This window comes from Mauremys mutica, chromosome 1, assembly GCF_020497125.1.
Source record: "Mauremys mutica isolate MM-2020 ecotype Southern chromosome 1, ASM2049712v1, whole genome shotgun sequence".
Lineage (NCBI taxonomy): Eukaryota > Metazoa > Chordata > Testudines > Geoemydidae > Mauremys > Mauremys mutica.
The window spans coordinates 278,858,732-278,875,030 of NC_059072.1; positions in this window are offsets into that span (position 1 = coordinate 278,858,732).

Below are 16,299 nucleotides of genomic sequence, written 5' to 3' on the forward strand. Positions count from 1 at the left end.
GTACTGTCATGGATGGATATAAACTGTTCAGGAAGGACAGGCAGGGCAGAAAAGGTGGGGGAGTTGCATTGTATGTAAGAGAGCAGTATGACTGCTCAGAGCTCCAGTATGAAACTGCAGAAAAACCTGAGAGTCTCTGGATTAAGTTTAGAAGTGTGAGCAACAAGGGTGATGTCGTGGTGGGAGTCTGCTATAGACCACCAGACCCAGGGGATGAGGTGGACGAGGCTTTCTTCTGGCAACTAGCAGAAGTCACTAGATCGTAGGCCCTGGTTCTCATGGGAGACTTTAATTACTCTGATATCTGCTGGGAGAGCAATACAGCGGTGCACAGACAATCCAGGAAGTTTTTGGAACGTGTAGGGGACAATTTCCTGGTCCAAGTTCCGGTAGGAACCAACTTGGGGCAGAGCTCTTCTCGACCTGCTGCTCACAAACAGAGAAGAGTTAGTAGGGGAAGCAAAAGTGAATGGGAACCTGGGAGGCAGTGACCATGAGATGGTCGAGTTCAGGATCCTGACACAAGGAAGAAAGGAGAGCAGCAGAATACAGACCCTGGACTTCAGAAAAGCAGACTTTGACTCCCTCAGGAAGCTGATGGGCAGGATCTCCTGGGAAAATAACATGAGGAGGAAAGGAGTCCAGGAGAGATGGCTGTATTTTAAAGAATCCTTATTGAGGTTGCAGGAAAAAAACATCCTGATGTGTAGGAAGAATAGTAAATATGGCAGGCGACCAGCTTGGCTTAACAGTGTAATACTTGCTGATCTTAAACACAAAAAAGAAGCTTACAAGAAGTGGAAGATTGGACAAATGACCAGGGAGGAGTATAAAAATATGCAGGAGTGAAATCAGGAAGGCCAAATCACACTTGGAGTTGCAGCTAGCAAGGGATGTTAAGAGTAACAAGAAGGGTTTCTGCAGGTATGTTAGCAACAAGAAGAAGGTCAGGGAAACTATAGAACCCTTACTGAATAGGGGGGCAACCCAGTGCCAGAGGATGTGGAAAAAGCTAATGTACTCAATGCTTTTTTTGCCTCTGTCTTCACGAACAAGGTCAGCTCCCAGACTACTGCACTGGGCAGCACAGAATGGGGAGGAGGAGGCGACCAGCCCTCTGTGGAGAAAGAAGTGGTTCAGGACTATTTAGAAAAGCTGGACGAGCAAAAGTCCATGGGGCCGGATGCGCTGCATCCGAGGGTGCTAAAGGAGTTGGCAGATGTGATTGCAGAGCCATTGGCCATTATCTTTGAAAACTCATGGTGAACGGGAGAGGTCCCAGATTACTCGAAAAAGGCTAATGTAGTGCCCATCTTTAAAAAAGGGAAGAAGGAGGATCTGGGGAACTACAGGCCAGTCAGCCTCACCTCAGTCCCTGGAAAAATCATGGAGCAGGTCCTCAAGGAATCAATTCCGAAGCACTTAGAGGAGAGGAAAGTGATCAGGAACAGTCAGCATGGATTCACCAAGGGCAAGTCATGCCTGACTAACCTAATTGCCTTCTATGAGGAGATAACTGGCTCTGTGGATGAGGGGAAAGCAGTGGATGTCCTTGACTTTAGCAAAGCTTTTGACACGGTATCCCAAAGTATTCTTGCGAGCAAGTTAAAGAAGTATGGGCTGGATGATTGGACTATAAGGTGGATAGAAAGCTGGCTAGATCGTCGGGCTCAATGGGTAATGATCAACAGCTCCATGTCTAGTTGGCAGCTGGTTTCAAGCGGAGTGCCCCAACGGTTGGTCCTGGGGCCGGTTTTGTTCAATATCTTCATTAATGATCTGGAGGATGGCGTAGACTGCACGCTCAGCAAGTTTGCAGATGACACTAAACTTGGAGGAGTAGTAGATACGCTGGAGGGTAGGGATAGGATACAGAGGGACCTAGACAAATTAGAGGGCTGGGCCAAAAGAAACCTGATGAAGTTCAACAAGGACAAGTGCAGAGTCCTGCACTTAGGAAGGAAGAATCCCATTCACTGTTACAGACTAGGAACCGAATGGCTAGGAAACAGTTCTGCAGAAAAGGACCTAGGGGTTACAGTGGACGAGAAGCTGGATATGAGTCAACAGTGTGCCCTTGTTGCCAAGAAGGCTAATGGCATTTTGGGCTGTATAAATAGGGGCATTGCCAGCAGATCGAGGGATGTGATCATTCCCCTCTACTCAGCACTGGTGAGGTCTCATCTGGAGTGCTGTGTCAAGTTTTGGGCCCCACACTACAAGAAGGATGTGGAAAAATTGGAAAGAGTCCAGCGGAGGGCAACAAAAATGATTAGGGGGCTGGAGCACATGACTTATGAGGAGAGGCTGAGGGAACTGTGATTGTTTAGTCTGCAGAAGAGAAGAATGAGGGGGGAATTTGATAGCTGCTTTCAGCTACCTGAAAGTGGGTTCCAAAGAGGATGGATCTAGACTGTTCTCAGTGGTAGCAGATGACAGAACAAGGAGTAATGGTCTCAAGTTGCAGTGGGGGAGGTTTAGGTTGAATATTAGGAAAAACTTTTTCACTCAGAGAGTGGTGAAGCACTGAATGGGTTACCTAGGAAGGTGGTAGAATCTCCTTCCTTAGAGGTTTTTAAGGTCAGGATTGACAAAGCCCTGGCTGGGATGATTTAGTTGGGAATTGGTCCTGCTTTGAGCAGGAGGTTGGACTAGATGACCTCCTGAGGTCCCTTCCAACCCTGATATTCTGATTCTATGATTCTTTTTTTGTACCAGCTTAAATAGATTTAATCTTCGTTAACATCTCACCTGATAAAATCTATGTGAGTGTACGTCAGGAATCGGCAACCTTTGGCACGCAGCTCACCAGGGTAAGCACCCTGGTGGGCAGGGCCGGTTTGTTTACCTTCCACGTCCGCAGGTTTGGCCGATCGTGGATCCCACTGGCCCCGGTTCACCGCTCCAGGCCAATGGGGGTAGCAGGAAGTGGTGCGTGCCAAAGGTTGCCTATCCCTGGTCTACACCATTACCCAAAATGTCTTAAATCTGAACTCCTTACTCAGGCAAATATCTCACTGAAATACGGAGTCCAAGATTGAGCCCAAACTGTTTCCTCACTATCTCTGTACCTTAAAAATTGAAGTATCATCCCACAAGGAAGTCAAACACATTATAGCTAATCTTGCACAATGCCCTCCACCAAAGAGACTTTGATGATAGATCCCAACTAATACACTAATGTCTCACCAACAACCTTCACAAGCTACAGCAGGCAAGGATACCACTACTCAGAAGAAGTTATGAACCTAAATCTCCACCTCACCCAAAGATCCTCAGCCACATAAAACAATGTTGTCTACAGTCAGGGCTACAGTGCATTTGTCCTCATTGCTCTGACATTGGCAGCTTGGTAAATGAGACAATACATTTTTTTTCAGTAAAGAAGATGGAAAATTGCTCATAGCGTTTAATTGATGAAACTGCTTTAGAAGGAAGGCACTAAGAATGAACCATATGCTTCAGTGTTCTCAATAGTTCTGCCACACACTTCCTTGGTAAGTACAGTCGAGCAGTAGAAATCTATAATGTGGCCATCCCAGGCACAAAGGAGCTTTCTGCCATTCTCCTAGCCTGCACTCCAGGATGCTTCTCTGTCATTTTGTATCACTGAATAGCCCAGAAATGGTTCCAGGAATCTCTAATAAGAATACATTACTTACAGACTAGGATAGCAGTATAAAGCCAATTACAAAAGCTTCCCCACTGGGCCATGTGGATTTGAAGATATATAACCCTTGTAACTGCACAGTAAAATTTCTAAGCCGTCTGCCTTTTGAGGCAGTCACCATTTTGTGATGCAGAACTGATGAACATTGGAGAGGAGACAACTGTGCTCTCTCACAGAGATTTTGCTATGCTTATTTCTGTTTCGTTTTAGATTAAGGGAAACAACCAAAGTAATTCAGACTTTGTTCTTCATTTATGGAAAAAACATGGTATGACTGACTGCAATGAAACAGAATGAGACTAACTCGAATCCACATCAGAATGAATACACCATTTGCTGCTTATACCCATGCTTCAAATCAAATTAGGGGAGGATTATCCCATACCACCACTTCTCACTTTTGCTGGCTCTAAGAAAGAAAAAAATATTTATTAAAAGTTGGAGCATACATCACTTCTTCCCTCTCATCACAAACTGGGTTATTTAAATGCTAGCAACTGAAGTCCACATTTTGAAGACTGAATTGAATAGAACAATGTATATATGCTCTATAAATAATTTATGATGCATCTTCTTGAAGTCTGGTGATATGACTCAGGATATGAGCCAATTAAAATCAAGTTTCTCCTGACTAGAAGGCAAATTGAAAGTAAAACATTATTTCACTCATACATTCTGCTTCTACATCAAATGGAGAATAGATCTTAAAAATTTAATATCTAGCTCCAGTTAAGCAGTATGATCTTGGGGGGGACAAAAGGGTTTTTGTCGTCTCTCTGCTGGCCTATGGCCTTAGAGGGAAAACTACTACATTCTAGTGACCAGAACTATTTTTAGAGATATTTTCTTCTCTTTTCTGTTTGTATTAATATTCTTTGCGAAAAAGAAAATTAGACATAAGTGATATAGCACCAGAAACAATAGCATCCCCTCATCTCTGACATTATTTTGAGCAGTTTCAAACTTCGTTACACTCTGGCTACAACACGGAAATTGCTCTCTCATGTATAAACAAACTTCTTCTCCTGATCGCTCCTTCTTCCTCTCCATTCCCCCGTCTACATTGCAGGCCTGGATCTGATACTTTTCTTTCTCAACACAGGCCTATACCAGGACCTTCCTTCCTATTCCATCACTTATTTTTAAGATATTTGAGTGCAGAGGACTCCTTTAACCTCAACATGGTCTTTAATCTTGTGCTAGTTAGGAAATTTTCAACTAAACTATTTCTTGTTGAAAAATGCCAATTCATCAAAACCCAAGCTTTTTGCATGAAAAGGTCAATTTTCATGAAACTTTCATCTGAAAGGTTTCTCAGATCCAGGATGGAATTTCTGTTTGAAACATAAGAGAGCGACCAATCCCAGAATAGTATTCACCTGGGATATGCAAGACCCAGGTTCAATTCCTTACTCCATTTGGTTTAGACTAAGGACTTGAACTGGGGCTTTCTGCCTCCCCACTGAGTGCCCTTGACCATGTTATTTGATAGTTTGGGATGGGTCTTTCTCAGTTTCTGCTGTTGGAGCTCTGCCACTTTGTATTAATAATTAAATATTTAGTGGGTGAGATCAACTCTAGACCAGTGGTTAGGTGACTCACCTGGGGTGTGAGAGACACTGGTTTAAGTCCTTGCTCTGAATGAGGCAGAGCAGAACTGGGATCTTGCACAGTCCAGGTGAATGACCTGACCATTGGGCCATTTTGGGGGGGGGGAGGGAGAGTGAGGTCTCAGTTTTGTCCCAGTGCAGAACAAGAAAAAAATGAAAGCTAAAAAAAAATTAATGGGACAGGAAAACAGTTTCCTTCCAAGCTCTACTTTAACCTGATCTCATCTAGTCTAATCTCCACAGCTGGCTTGTTTGCAGCATCTTCTCCTCTCCCCTTCCATACCTCCAAACTATTTTTTAGGTTGGTGGGGCAGGGGAAGAATGGTGACGTGAGACCAACATGGATCCAAGCAGCAACAGCATAGGAAGTCTCTAACACACTGCTCCTCCTCCTTTTGGGTCAAGTCCAACATATAATTTTGGAAAAGTCTGCTTGAAGCATTTCTGTAGACATTAATCGGTAGGAGACTATCAGGGTGCATCAGGGCCAAGGAAGCACAAAGCCTAAGCTGGCTACAAGGAGCTGAAGAGAGGGTGTTGACTTGGGAACTGGATGTTTTCCCAACTGGTTCTTTTAGAACCAGGACAAACCCTGTTTCTCTAGAAATAGCTAGGATATTCAGTCTTTCTAATGAATATCTGGAATACCCTAAGTCTTTGTAATTAATAGACATGATACTGATAATAATTTAGTTACCCTATTTTATGCATTTTAGGTTAAGGTTCCTCCTTACTTACTCGTGATGTTACAGGAAATAAAGAATATAAACAGTGTACTTTTTAACAGTCATTCCATATATGACCTTACTAACTATTTGTCTAGTTCTCAACACCATGTTACACTTTCAGTATTAGTAACAGAGACATGATATGTAACTACGCAACCATAATCAGGAAAATCTATTTGTGCAATTTAGAAAAAAATAGAGCTGAGAAAATTCATTTTAGCAAAAAATTACTCAAAGAAATTTACTCCTTTTTTCTGTTTGTCAGTTATCTCTAATTTTTACATCTTTGTTCACTATTGCTCTAAATGGGCAATGAGTGCTTTTTCCAGCTTATGGCTTGTTTACAAACTAGTCATTTATACTGTGACTTTGACTATTTGTTTTCTTGTGCTCACAATGTCTGGCTGTTTACCCAAGAAACATGGTATTAATTCTGTTCCCCGCCTGTATGACTGAAACTTTTATAAACAAGGAGAGACACCTAAGATTTCAGTATGCCTGCATGAACTTTGAGCATAAGACTTGCTTTCTAGGAGCATTCTTTCTGAAAAGAAAAAAAAAATCATTCAACTAAAGTCATGGTTTTTGTTTGAAAGAATGTGCATTTTTAAAAAAAATGTTATTATTTATTCACCTAAATATAAGACTATAAACATTTGTTTGGTAAAAAACTATATTCAGAGTATTTGGCAGTTGGATTTTAAAAATTAAATGTTACATTCTATGTAAATATTAATTAGAAACTAGTTATTCAGGGATGCAAATGCAAACTGCAAGGATTTGCAAGTTATCTGATTCAGCAACACTGGCAGCACAGTTCTTTGTGGGTCAAAATAATGAGACAACATTTCATGGAATTCTTAAAACAATCCAACATCTCAAAATTGAGTCTTTGGAAATGTAATTCTACTGTTTGAGGGATGAAAGCATACTGATGATGTATGTAGGCAATACTTCATTAAAGTGTTATGACTCTGAAGATAGCTTCATTTAATATATTGCTCCCTAATGTAACCTTGACTGGCAGAAATTAGTTTCAGGAGATCTAAGCTGTTAAGGTTACTTCAGAGGACTTTTCATATTTTCCTGATGTATGACTTACATAGTTTTTAAGACCCTTTTGTCCTACTAAAGCTCTTTAAAAATGAAATGTTTATGCGGTTGTTTATATTTCAAGACAATAGCTTGAAGTGCAACCAACAATATTTAGCACTTAATTACTAAAGAGGTAAGAACTCCTTTCCAAGTGTAGCCCTTGCTGGGGCACTCCAGCTCCAGAAGAGTGATAGAGACTCTTATTCATCCCTCCACAGGGGATCAGTGACCCCCCTGTGAGGGTTTGTGCCTCTGGTTACAGGGTAGTATGGCCTAGTGTCCAGAGTCCATAGAATCGTCCCTGGTTGCAGGGCAGTACAGCCTAGTGGCCAGAGTCCATAGAATTGCCCCTGGTTGCAGGGCAGTACGGCCTAGTGGCCAGAGTCCAGATAATTGCCCCTGGTTGCAGGGCAATGCGGCCTGGTGGACTCTCCCACTCCACTGGGTCCCGGCCTCTGGCCTTAACCCTGGCTCAGCGGGGGAGGGTGTTACCAAAACATGCTGAGGCTTCCCGGAGGCAAGGTACCAGTCCATCACCCTCCCTCCCGGGTTGCTTCCTCCCGGCTTGAGCATGGAGGTCTACCACAAGTCCCTAGGTTCTCTGCGGGCCTCTGGGTCAGTTGCCTCCCCTCATTCCTCCTCTAGTAAGGCTTCGAGCTGTCTTGGAGACGCTTCAGTCCCCAGCGCCTTTGCGAGTGGTGGCTGGTCCTCCGCAGGAGTTTCCCTGTCAGGTCTTTCCCCTGCGGCCGCCAGCCCAGACTGAACTGGGCTCCCTCCTTTTATACTCCCAGGGCACTTGGAACATGCCCAGTAGGGACAGGGCGGGACTTCTGCCCTCAGTGCTTCTGGCCTGACGCTACTAGGGCTGCTGTGGGGCGGTGCTTCCATGTCACACCCCCTTTAAAACTATTGGGCATTAAGTTCTTTGCACTCTGTGTCTCCATCTAGTGGTTATATAAACTTATACAACATAATGGCCTTCTATAAGAACAGAGTAGGATAAAAAACATTTTATTCCCAGAAAGGATAGGGGTACATTACAAAAAGGGAAAGGGAAAAGAGAAGAGAATCAACTAATTAAAATAAATCAGTAACCAACCAATCCCACAGCAATAAATACAAAATTATCACAAACTACATAAAAGTACCAAAAATGTCCCCAGAGTCTCCTCATCAGCCTTAGCTGATTGGTGAAGTTGGAGCTCAAAGAGAGGGGCTGGTGTACCTTTCTGAGAAGCCACTAGGTATCCCTTTCAGGGGTACTGAGTTCCTGGTAACCTTAAGCTGTACCTGTTTCCTGGTTCCCGTGCAGAAGAGGGCTCAGCTGACAGAGAGCCTTGACAATGGACCAATGGAGTGTGGTTTGTTGGGTTGGTCTCTGGCCATCTGGCTCAGAGAGTCAAAACTGTATCTCCCTTTTTTTTGCAGGGAGCAACACTTGGTCTGCTTCTCCTCTGGATCTTGTAACCTAACTCCCTGAAGTCAGTTCTTTCCCACAAACACTGTCACCACCTAGGGTTGCCAACTTTCTACTCACACAAAACCAAACACCCTTGCCCCGTCCCTCCTCCAAGGCCCTGGTCCTTCTCCGAGACCCCTGCTCATGCCATCCCCCCTCGTTCTGTCTCTCACCATTCCCACCCTCATTCACTCGCTCATTTTTACCAGGCTGGCTCACAAGGCTGGGGTGCAGGAGGGGGTGAGAGCTCCAGCTAGGGGTGCTGGCTCCAGGGTGAGGCCAGAAATGAGTTCAGGGTGTGGGAGGGGGTGGGCTGAGACAGTGAATTGGGATGTGGGAGGGGGTGAGGGCTCTGGGGTGGGACCAGGGATGAGGGGATTGGGATGCAGAAGGGGGCTCTAGGCTGGGGGTGGTGCCGAGGGGCTCAGACTATTGTAAGGAGCTCCCAGCTGAGGCAGGGGGTTGGCGTGTGGTAGGGGATACCAGCTCTGGGCTGGAGGTGTGGGTTCACATGTGGAGCCAGAAATGAGGAGTTTAGGGCTGTGTGAGGGGGCTCCAGGCTAGGGTAGGGGTGTGTGAAAGCTCTGTCTGCGAGTTCAGTCTCTGGAATGAGGCTGGGGATGAGAAGTTTGGGGTGCAGAGGATGCTCTGGGTTGGGACCAAGGAGTTCTGAGGGAAGGAGGGGGAATCAGGGCTGGGGTAGAGAGTTGGGGTGCGGGAGGAGTCCAGGATTGCAGGCTCCAGGCAGCGCTTACCTCAGGCAGCTCCCAAAAGCGGCGGCATGTCCCCCCTCTGCCTCCTAAGCGGAGGTGCAGCCAGTCTCTGCGCACTTCCCCATCCGCAGGTGCCACCTCCGCAGTTCCCATTCACTACAGTACCCACCTGCCTTAGCTCTGCTGCGCCATGGACCTGACTTTTAAGCAGTGCTGACCCGAGCTGCCATGGTCCCTTTTCGACTGGGTGTTCTGGTAGAAAACCAGACACCTGGAAACACTATCACTGACTGGGCTCATCTCATCCCTGCTCAGGGCTATCCCATCTACATGCAGGCTCTCTTGGCCTGCAGTTGTTTGCCTGAATTGTCTGTTGGGCTCATGGTGCACTCCTCCGAGTCTCTCTGAAGTAGATATGAGGTAGGCAGTATAGTAGCATCCCTTTTGAGGAATCAGAATATTTTGTTACTGTTGCTTTTTTGTGAGTCTTGCCAATTCAAAGATTATTAGCTTATGCCACCTGCCTCTGATTTAGACATTATATTAGACAGGGGAAGAAGCAATTCTCCAGTCAACAGGTGATTAATGTTTTATTTACTGGATAGGATCAACAAAATGATAATAGGGACACCTCATTTCACTCAGAAATGTTGATTGAATTACTGCCTATTTAATAATAGATGTAAAAGCTTTATAGGGGACTGATCCAAAGCCTATTGAAATCAATGGAAGTCTTTATATACTCTATTAGTTAGTTTGACCAGTTGACAAACTGTGGGCCAAGAATGAACCAGCAGCAATTTTTCCAGCCACAGTTTGGGACACTCACTAACAGGGGATAGAGAAACTCACACCTGCTTTACTAAAGCTAAGTTTTAGACCATTTGGGTGGATGCAGATACCAGTTCTTTTCTGACTGAGATATCTAAATATTTTTTGGCCGATATCTATTACCTTGACATGCCAAGTACCAGTACAAGTGAAGGGAAATTAACATCAGAGTGTCTCACTCCTGCGATCCCTGAGGCAGGGAAAGAAAAGCCTTCCTGGCAGAGATTAGATAAAGACATTAGTAATTGTTTAGCTACTGAGTGAAGGAATCAGCTCAGCAGATTTGTGGAAAATATGTTCAGCTGTTTGACCAATATATGGGACTTTTCACGGATGGTAAAGTACACAATGTATTAAAAGATTCCACAATGGTGGAAGTGTTAGTGTAAACGAGGCCATGGGGTAACTACAATTTTTTTAAGTACTATGTTCTCTAGAGCTGATCCACCACATCTTAATTCACTCTAATTAGCTATTCACCCAGCATCCCTTTCTATTTGCTATAGGCTACAACAATTTTCCCAATTGGTCAGTGACCATATGTACAGTGATCAGCCTGGAAAAAATCAGGCAGATGTGCTAGCTGAGATACATATTTTGCTAGCTATGCTGACTATCTCAGAATCATTAGCCATGAACCTTAAATATACAAGGGAAAGGCATTTAAAGATAAGTAATTAACATAATCTGAGGCCCCTTAGGGAACAGATCCTTACATTTCCCTTTACAATGTGTCATCATATGTTAACCAAGACTATTAAAACACTGACATTTAACTAATTAGTTGTCTAAAGAAACTTATGTTTCATTAGGAGTCATTGAGCCAAGCTTTTTTGAAATGTAGTTATGAAGTAATTGTAACCGCGTCTGCAGTTATATTTCCTCAAAGTTAATGAAGAATTAACAATAATGTGCTCAATAGAAACTAAATTTAGGTACTTTCATAGATGACATCCAAAAAGGCTATATTAAGTGATGTTGGATGACATTACTTATAAAAGTAGACAAGATGTCAGCAGAATAGTGCTCTTGGGTATCATTATCCTAAAATGGTAGCATTATGTGATATTACCCATATTGATTCCTAATGTAAACATATGCAAAGTAAGGGCCATAAACCAACCTTCAGGAAAATTCTTTGATAAGAGGCAGGCAGTACAGAAAAGGATTCTATCTAAGATTTTGGTACAAGTAAAGATATTAAATGATTTAGAATGATCCTACTAATCAGTTCATTTACTGGTTCAGCTGAGAATTTCAAGCCCAACAAGAATATTTTGTTCTTATTCATGCTCAAATTGTTTTGTAAATATTAACAACAAGATTGTGGTTTTAAAGCGTTGGGCATATTTGAGGGAGAGGGGAGAGGAAGAGGATAACTGCTTCTAAAACAATCTGCTTGAGGTAAGGAACACCACCTCCCAGAGTATTGCAGACACATGATAATCCTGAGAATCCCTGCTATGTTATTTTATTGAGTGCACTACGTCTGGTAGCTAAGCTTCAGTCATATCAGGGCTTCACCTTTGCACGTGTCCCCACGTCCCCCCATTTGGCAAGTCTAGCATCCCAATTCACAGTTAACTCCCTAAACCTTACATGGTGGGAGTGTGAAACTCAGATTTATGACGGGCTGCTATGCAGGGATGCAAGGGCGTTGAAGGTTCGAAAGCTCTTTGCACTCTTTTGCCACCCTACCATATCCATGCATGTTGTTCACAATTGAACCCTAACTAAATACAGTTCACCAGACCTTTGTGTTGTGGTAGATAAATACCCTTTTTATTGATAAGGAAACAGTCCATATTCTAGCCAGTGACAGAACTTAGGAAGGCTCCTGGCCTACAGTCCTGAGCTCAGATTACTAAACCATCTCTATAACACATTATGGACATTTCCAAAGTGATGTATGTACAGCATCAATGAACAACTTATATTTACCTGTCACCGATTAATTGGCCCTTGGTGGTAGCTTCAGTGCTGGGAATCACTGAAAAGCTAGACAAAATAGAATAGACTCAGTTTAGCAACAGAAAGTCATCGCTGTCTGTACCATAACCAGTTCCAGCTGATTCACTTATTGGTGTGTGCCACTGCTGAGCATGTTAAAGATATAATGCACTAGAAATATATTATTTGGGGAATGTAGAAAAATGAATGCAAAATGGCACCTTTTTTTTTCTGAAGCTGGGAGAACATATAACATAGTCAGCTCTGTATATAGGAACATCCTCTAAGGTGTCAAGAAGTGGCATATCCAGTCATTCTTAGAGGGTGAAATCCACCTCTGTGCAGAAAGCCAGCACAAGGCTAATTTGAACCCTCAAATCAGGGTTTAAAAAGGACTTAAGTAGTACACAGGCCTCATGCTGGCCTCCTGCATAGAGGTGGATTTCACTTTGGCGGGGGGCATTGCAGAAATGACATTAAGTTTCACACGTTAAATGGTATTCTACAGAATATTTAAGTACTTCCAGTCTTCACATAATCTGAACCTATGGACAATGTCAATAACTCGGAGGGTTTTCTAACAGATGTAATAGGGCTTGTTCTATCTGATCTCCCACAGGAAGTTAGACATCATCAAGACAGGCTTAAAAATATTACTGCTATTATGTGAAGTCTGTGCTCTTAAAAGTTAACAACATTACCTTTAAACATGTACAAGAAGAATTTTGTTCCCTGTTCTCACATAAGGATATGTTCTTTTAACTGATGTCTTTGCTTGTGAGAGACACTCCTTTCTAGTAATGACACAATAAATAATTTCAAGTCATTAGAACCAAATTCACCATATAAAAAAACGTTTGATTAGCAGCACAGAATAAGAGATATAGCACTCAGGAAGACATTCAACTGCACCAGTTTTTTTTAATAGTTTAGCTGTTTGTAAACAGTTAAGATAATTGATTACTCATCCAATTTGATTAATCAAAACATTGTATCAAAGAGGAATTCAAAATTTAATACCAGAAATAATTTTAGGTCAGCTCTGAAGTTATAAACAATTACAAATATAGTAGCGATAGCAAACAGGCAGAGGTTGAAGAGTAATTAAGTTAATATTGTATAAATATCCACAGGATGTTTTCTAAATCCACAGGAAACTTCACTAAATGCTTGGAACACCAAAGAAACAATGTAGTGAACTGCAGCATAAAAAATAAATTTAAAGGAATCTACTAAGACAAGAGTAAACAAAAGCAGAACAGAATAAAATAGCTGAGCTCACTATATAAAAAAAAGAAAGCTGATAAATATATTAGCTAAATGAGAGAATCAAGTCTAATCTTAAAACTGAACTCCTCAGTTTAAAATTCTACTGAAAGATCACTGTAAGGCTCAGGAGAAATCTTTGCTATGAGAGGTACTCAGTAAATTGGTCTAAAGAAATAAAATTTATTCTCTTCCCTTCACACACACAAATTCAGCTTTCCTAATGTTATGTTCACAGCATACACATAAAGAAGTTATATAAAAACAAATACTTTTGCTACAAGGTTGAAACATAACACTACTTTACTTTTATGATTCAGAGTGAGAACACACAAGAACCCCAAAACAGAGAAAGAAAGGGACAAAACAAACTGACTCTCATTGCACGTTTCCCTACAAAATCCCTGGCAAGAAGGACCAGGAAAATTCCTAAGAATTTAATTTTAGCACAGTTTTTAATACACTATACCAAAATATTGTTTGTACACTTTATTAAAGCACCAGTTCTACTACATCTTAAGAATGTGCTTAATTTTATACACTGTGAATAATCCACCAAATCAATCTCTTACTTGTGCTTAGTTTTAAACATGTATTCATGTATGTGTAGAATTGTACACTAAGGTTGTAGGCAAATACATTGATTAATAGAAAAAGGAACTGGATATTAGGATACTCTTCTTTAAATAGGAGTTATTTTTTGATGGAGGCATGGTTAACTTTTGCATGCAATTTATATTTGAATATATATTTATAGGTCTTCGACAAACAGTATAATGATCAAAGATTATAATTTGGGATCCACTGATTAGGATATTAATGAGAATCAAACTCAAGTACAGAGTTAGATTTTAAAGTTGAAGGATGAAACTTTATTAACTTTTAACTTTAAAGGAAGGTGGAGGGCTAACCTCTTTTCCCTCAAAGTGTCAGGCATTTACTTAGGTCCAGTGTGGCATTAATGGCATCATGCTAAAGGTGTAAGATGGGGTAGAGGCAGTTTGAACCTTCTTGAACCCTCTAGGTTTTCATCTCACTCTAGGAAAGCAAGCCACACAAACACATGACCAGGTACTGATGAGTTAGTACAGTCATCCAATGTCCATTACTATTGACACCATGGCCCCAAGCCACTGACTGACCAGGGTGATCACTACAGTACATAGATTTACTACAGTTGATTAAATGCACAGGCAGAAAGTTAGAGCAACAGTGGCCCATCTGCCAACACACACAACTCTTACAGGACTGTGCCACTGCAGTAAAGAGCGCAAAACAAGACTTCTATTCATCTACAATCAACACTACACAACCACAGCAGCAGAGCTATTTCACACAGTGAACTAGCCAATCAGTAAAGACAACAAACCCAAGCATCAACCCCTGTGAAGCATGTGTCAGCATTCTTTCCTAATAAGATCAAGTGAATACATATGGAGCTAAGTGGAATAAAAAATGCCACCCTTGACCTTATAGTATCATCCACCCCATCATCCATGACAGGACTACAAGGTACTGCTAACCTATCTACATGACATAGAAGTAGAAGGTTCAGCACTACAGTGGCTTTGATTGTTCTTTTCCAGCAGAATTCAGAGAGTGATGATGAGTAACTGCTCTTCCTCTCTAAAGACCCTCTCCTGAGGAGTCTCACAGGGATCTACATGAGCTTCATTTCCCTTTAATGTATACTAATGGAGATGAGACCCCCATAGGTTTAGCTGCCAAAAGTATGCTCATCTGTGTGTCTCATTCTCAACTGATGTTACCGCTTCCACTGCTCAGAGGTTAGAATGCCTTCACAAAATCACCTCTATGGTCCAGTCTACACTACGAGGGTAAGTTGACCTAAGTTACGCAACTCCAGCTATGTGAGTAATGTAGCTGGAGTCGATGTAGCTTAGGTCAATTTACTTTGGTATCTATATCACACTGGGTCAATGGTAGAAACTCTCCCATCGACTTACCTTACACTTCTCCTTCCGGTGGTGTACTGGAGTTGACGGAAGAGCGATCTGCAGTCAATTTAGCAAGTCTTCACTAGACCCACTAAATTGACCCCCAGTGCATTGATCACCACAGTGTTGATCCTTGGTAAGTGCAGATATTCCCTTAGATGAAGAGCAGCCAGCTGACACCAGGCAAGACCAAAGTGATGTTGGTCAGAAAGGGGAAACACTTGGAAGAACTATCTTTAAGACTTATTTTCCATAAAGTTATGTTGAGTGACATTAATTATATTCCTATCTTTTAATTCTTTATTAATTGAATACTCTGTCAGCTTTTCAGTTCTCTTGCCCATAATTGATATCAGCCTAAGTGGCCTATGTTTACACATATTATCTCACTTGTCTTTTTTGAATTTTGCCACATTAATACTCTTCCAGTCTTCTGGAGTTTTCCCAGTATTCCAAGATTTATTAAAAATAATATTGGCAGGCTAGGCTTTCCTTAGCCAACTGATTTAAGACTTAGGTGCAACTAATCTGAGCCAGAAGATGAAAAATGTTTGTCCATAGAAGATGTTGTTTAACAGCCTTATCATTTATTAATGGACTGGAAAGTATTTCATCAGCCTCATGTCACACATATGGATCATCCTGCTTCTTCCCAAATAGACAAAATAAATATTTATTGAACACCTCCACCTTTTCTGCATCATCATTAACAATTTTACTATCTCCACCTAGTAATAGACTTCTATCATTGTTAGTATTTATTTTGTTTCTGATATACTTAAAAACTCCTTTCTGTTGTCCTTAGCCCTGTCAAGAAGGGAATGTTCTGTGATGTCTTTAGCTTTCCTTATCAATTTTTGTCACTTCATTACTTCTAATTTATATCAATTAATATCTATTTCTTCTTTTTTTCCATTTAGTACATACTGATTTTTCATTTCTAATTACTGCCTTCACTTTACCACTGAACCAGGATGGGCTTTTAGCCAAAGTTATCCTCTTTTCACCTCCAATTTGCT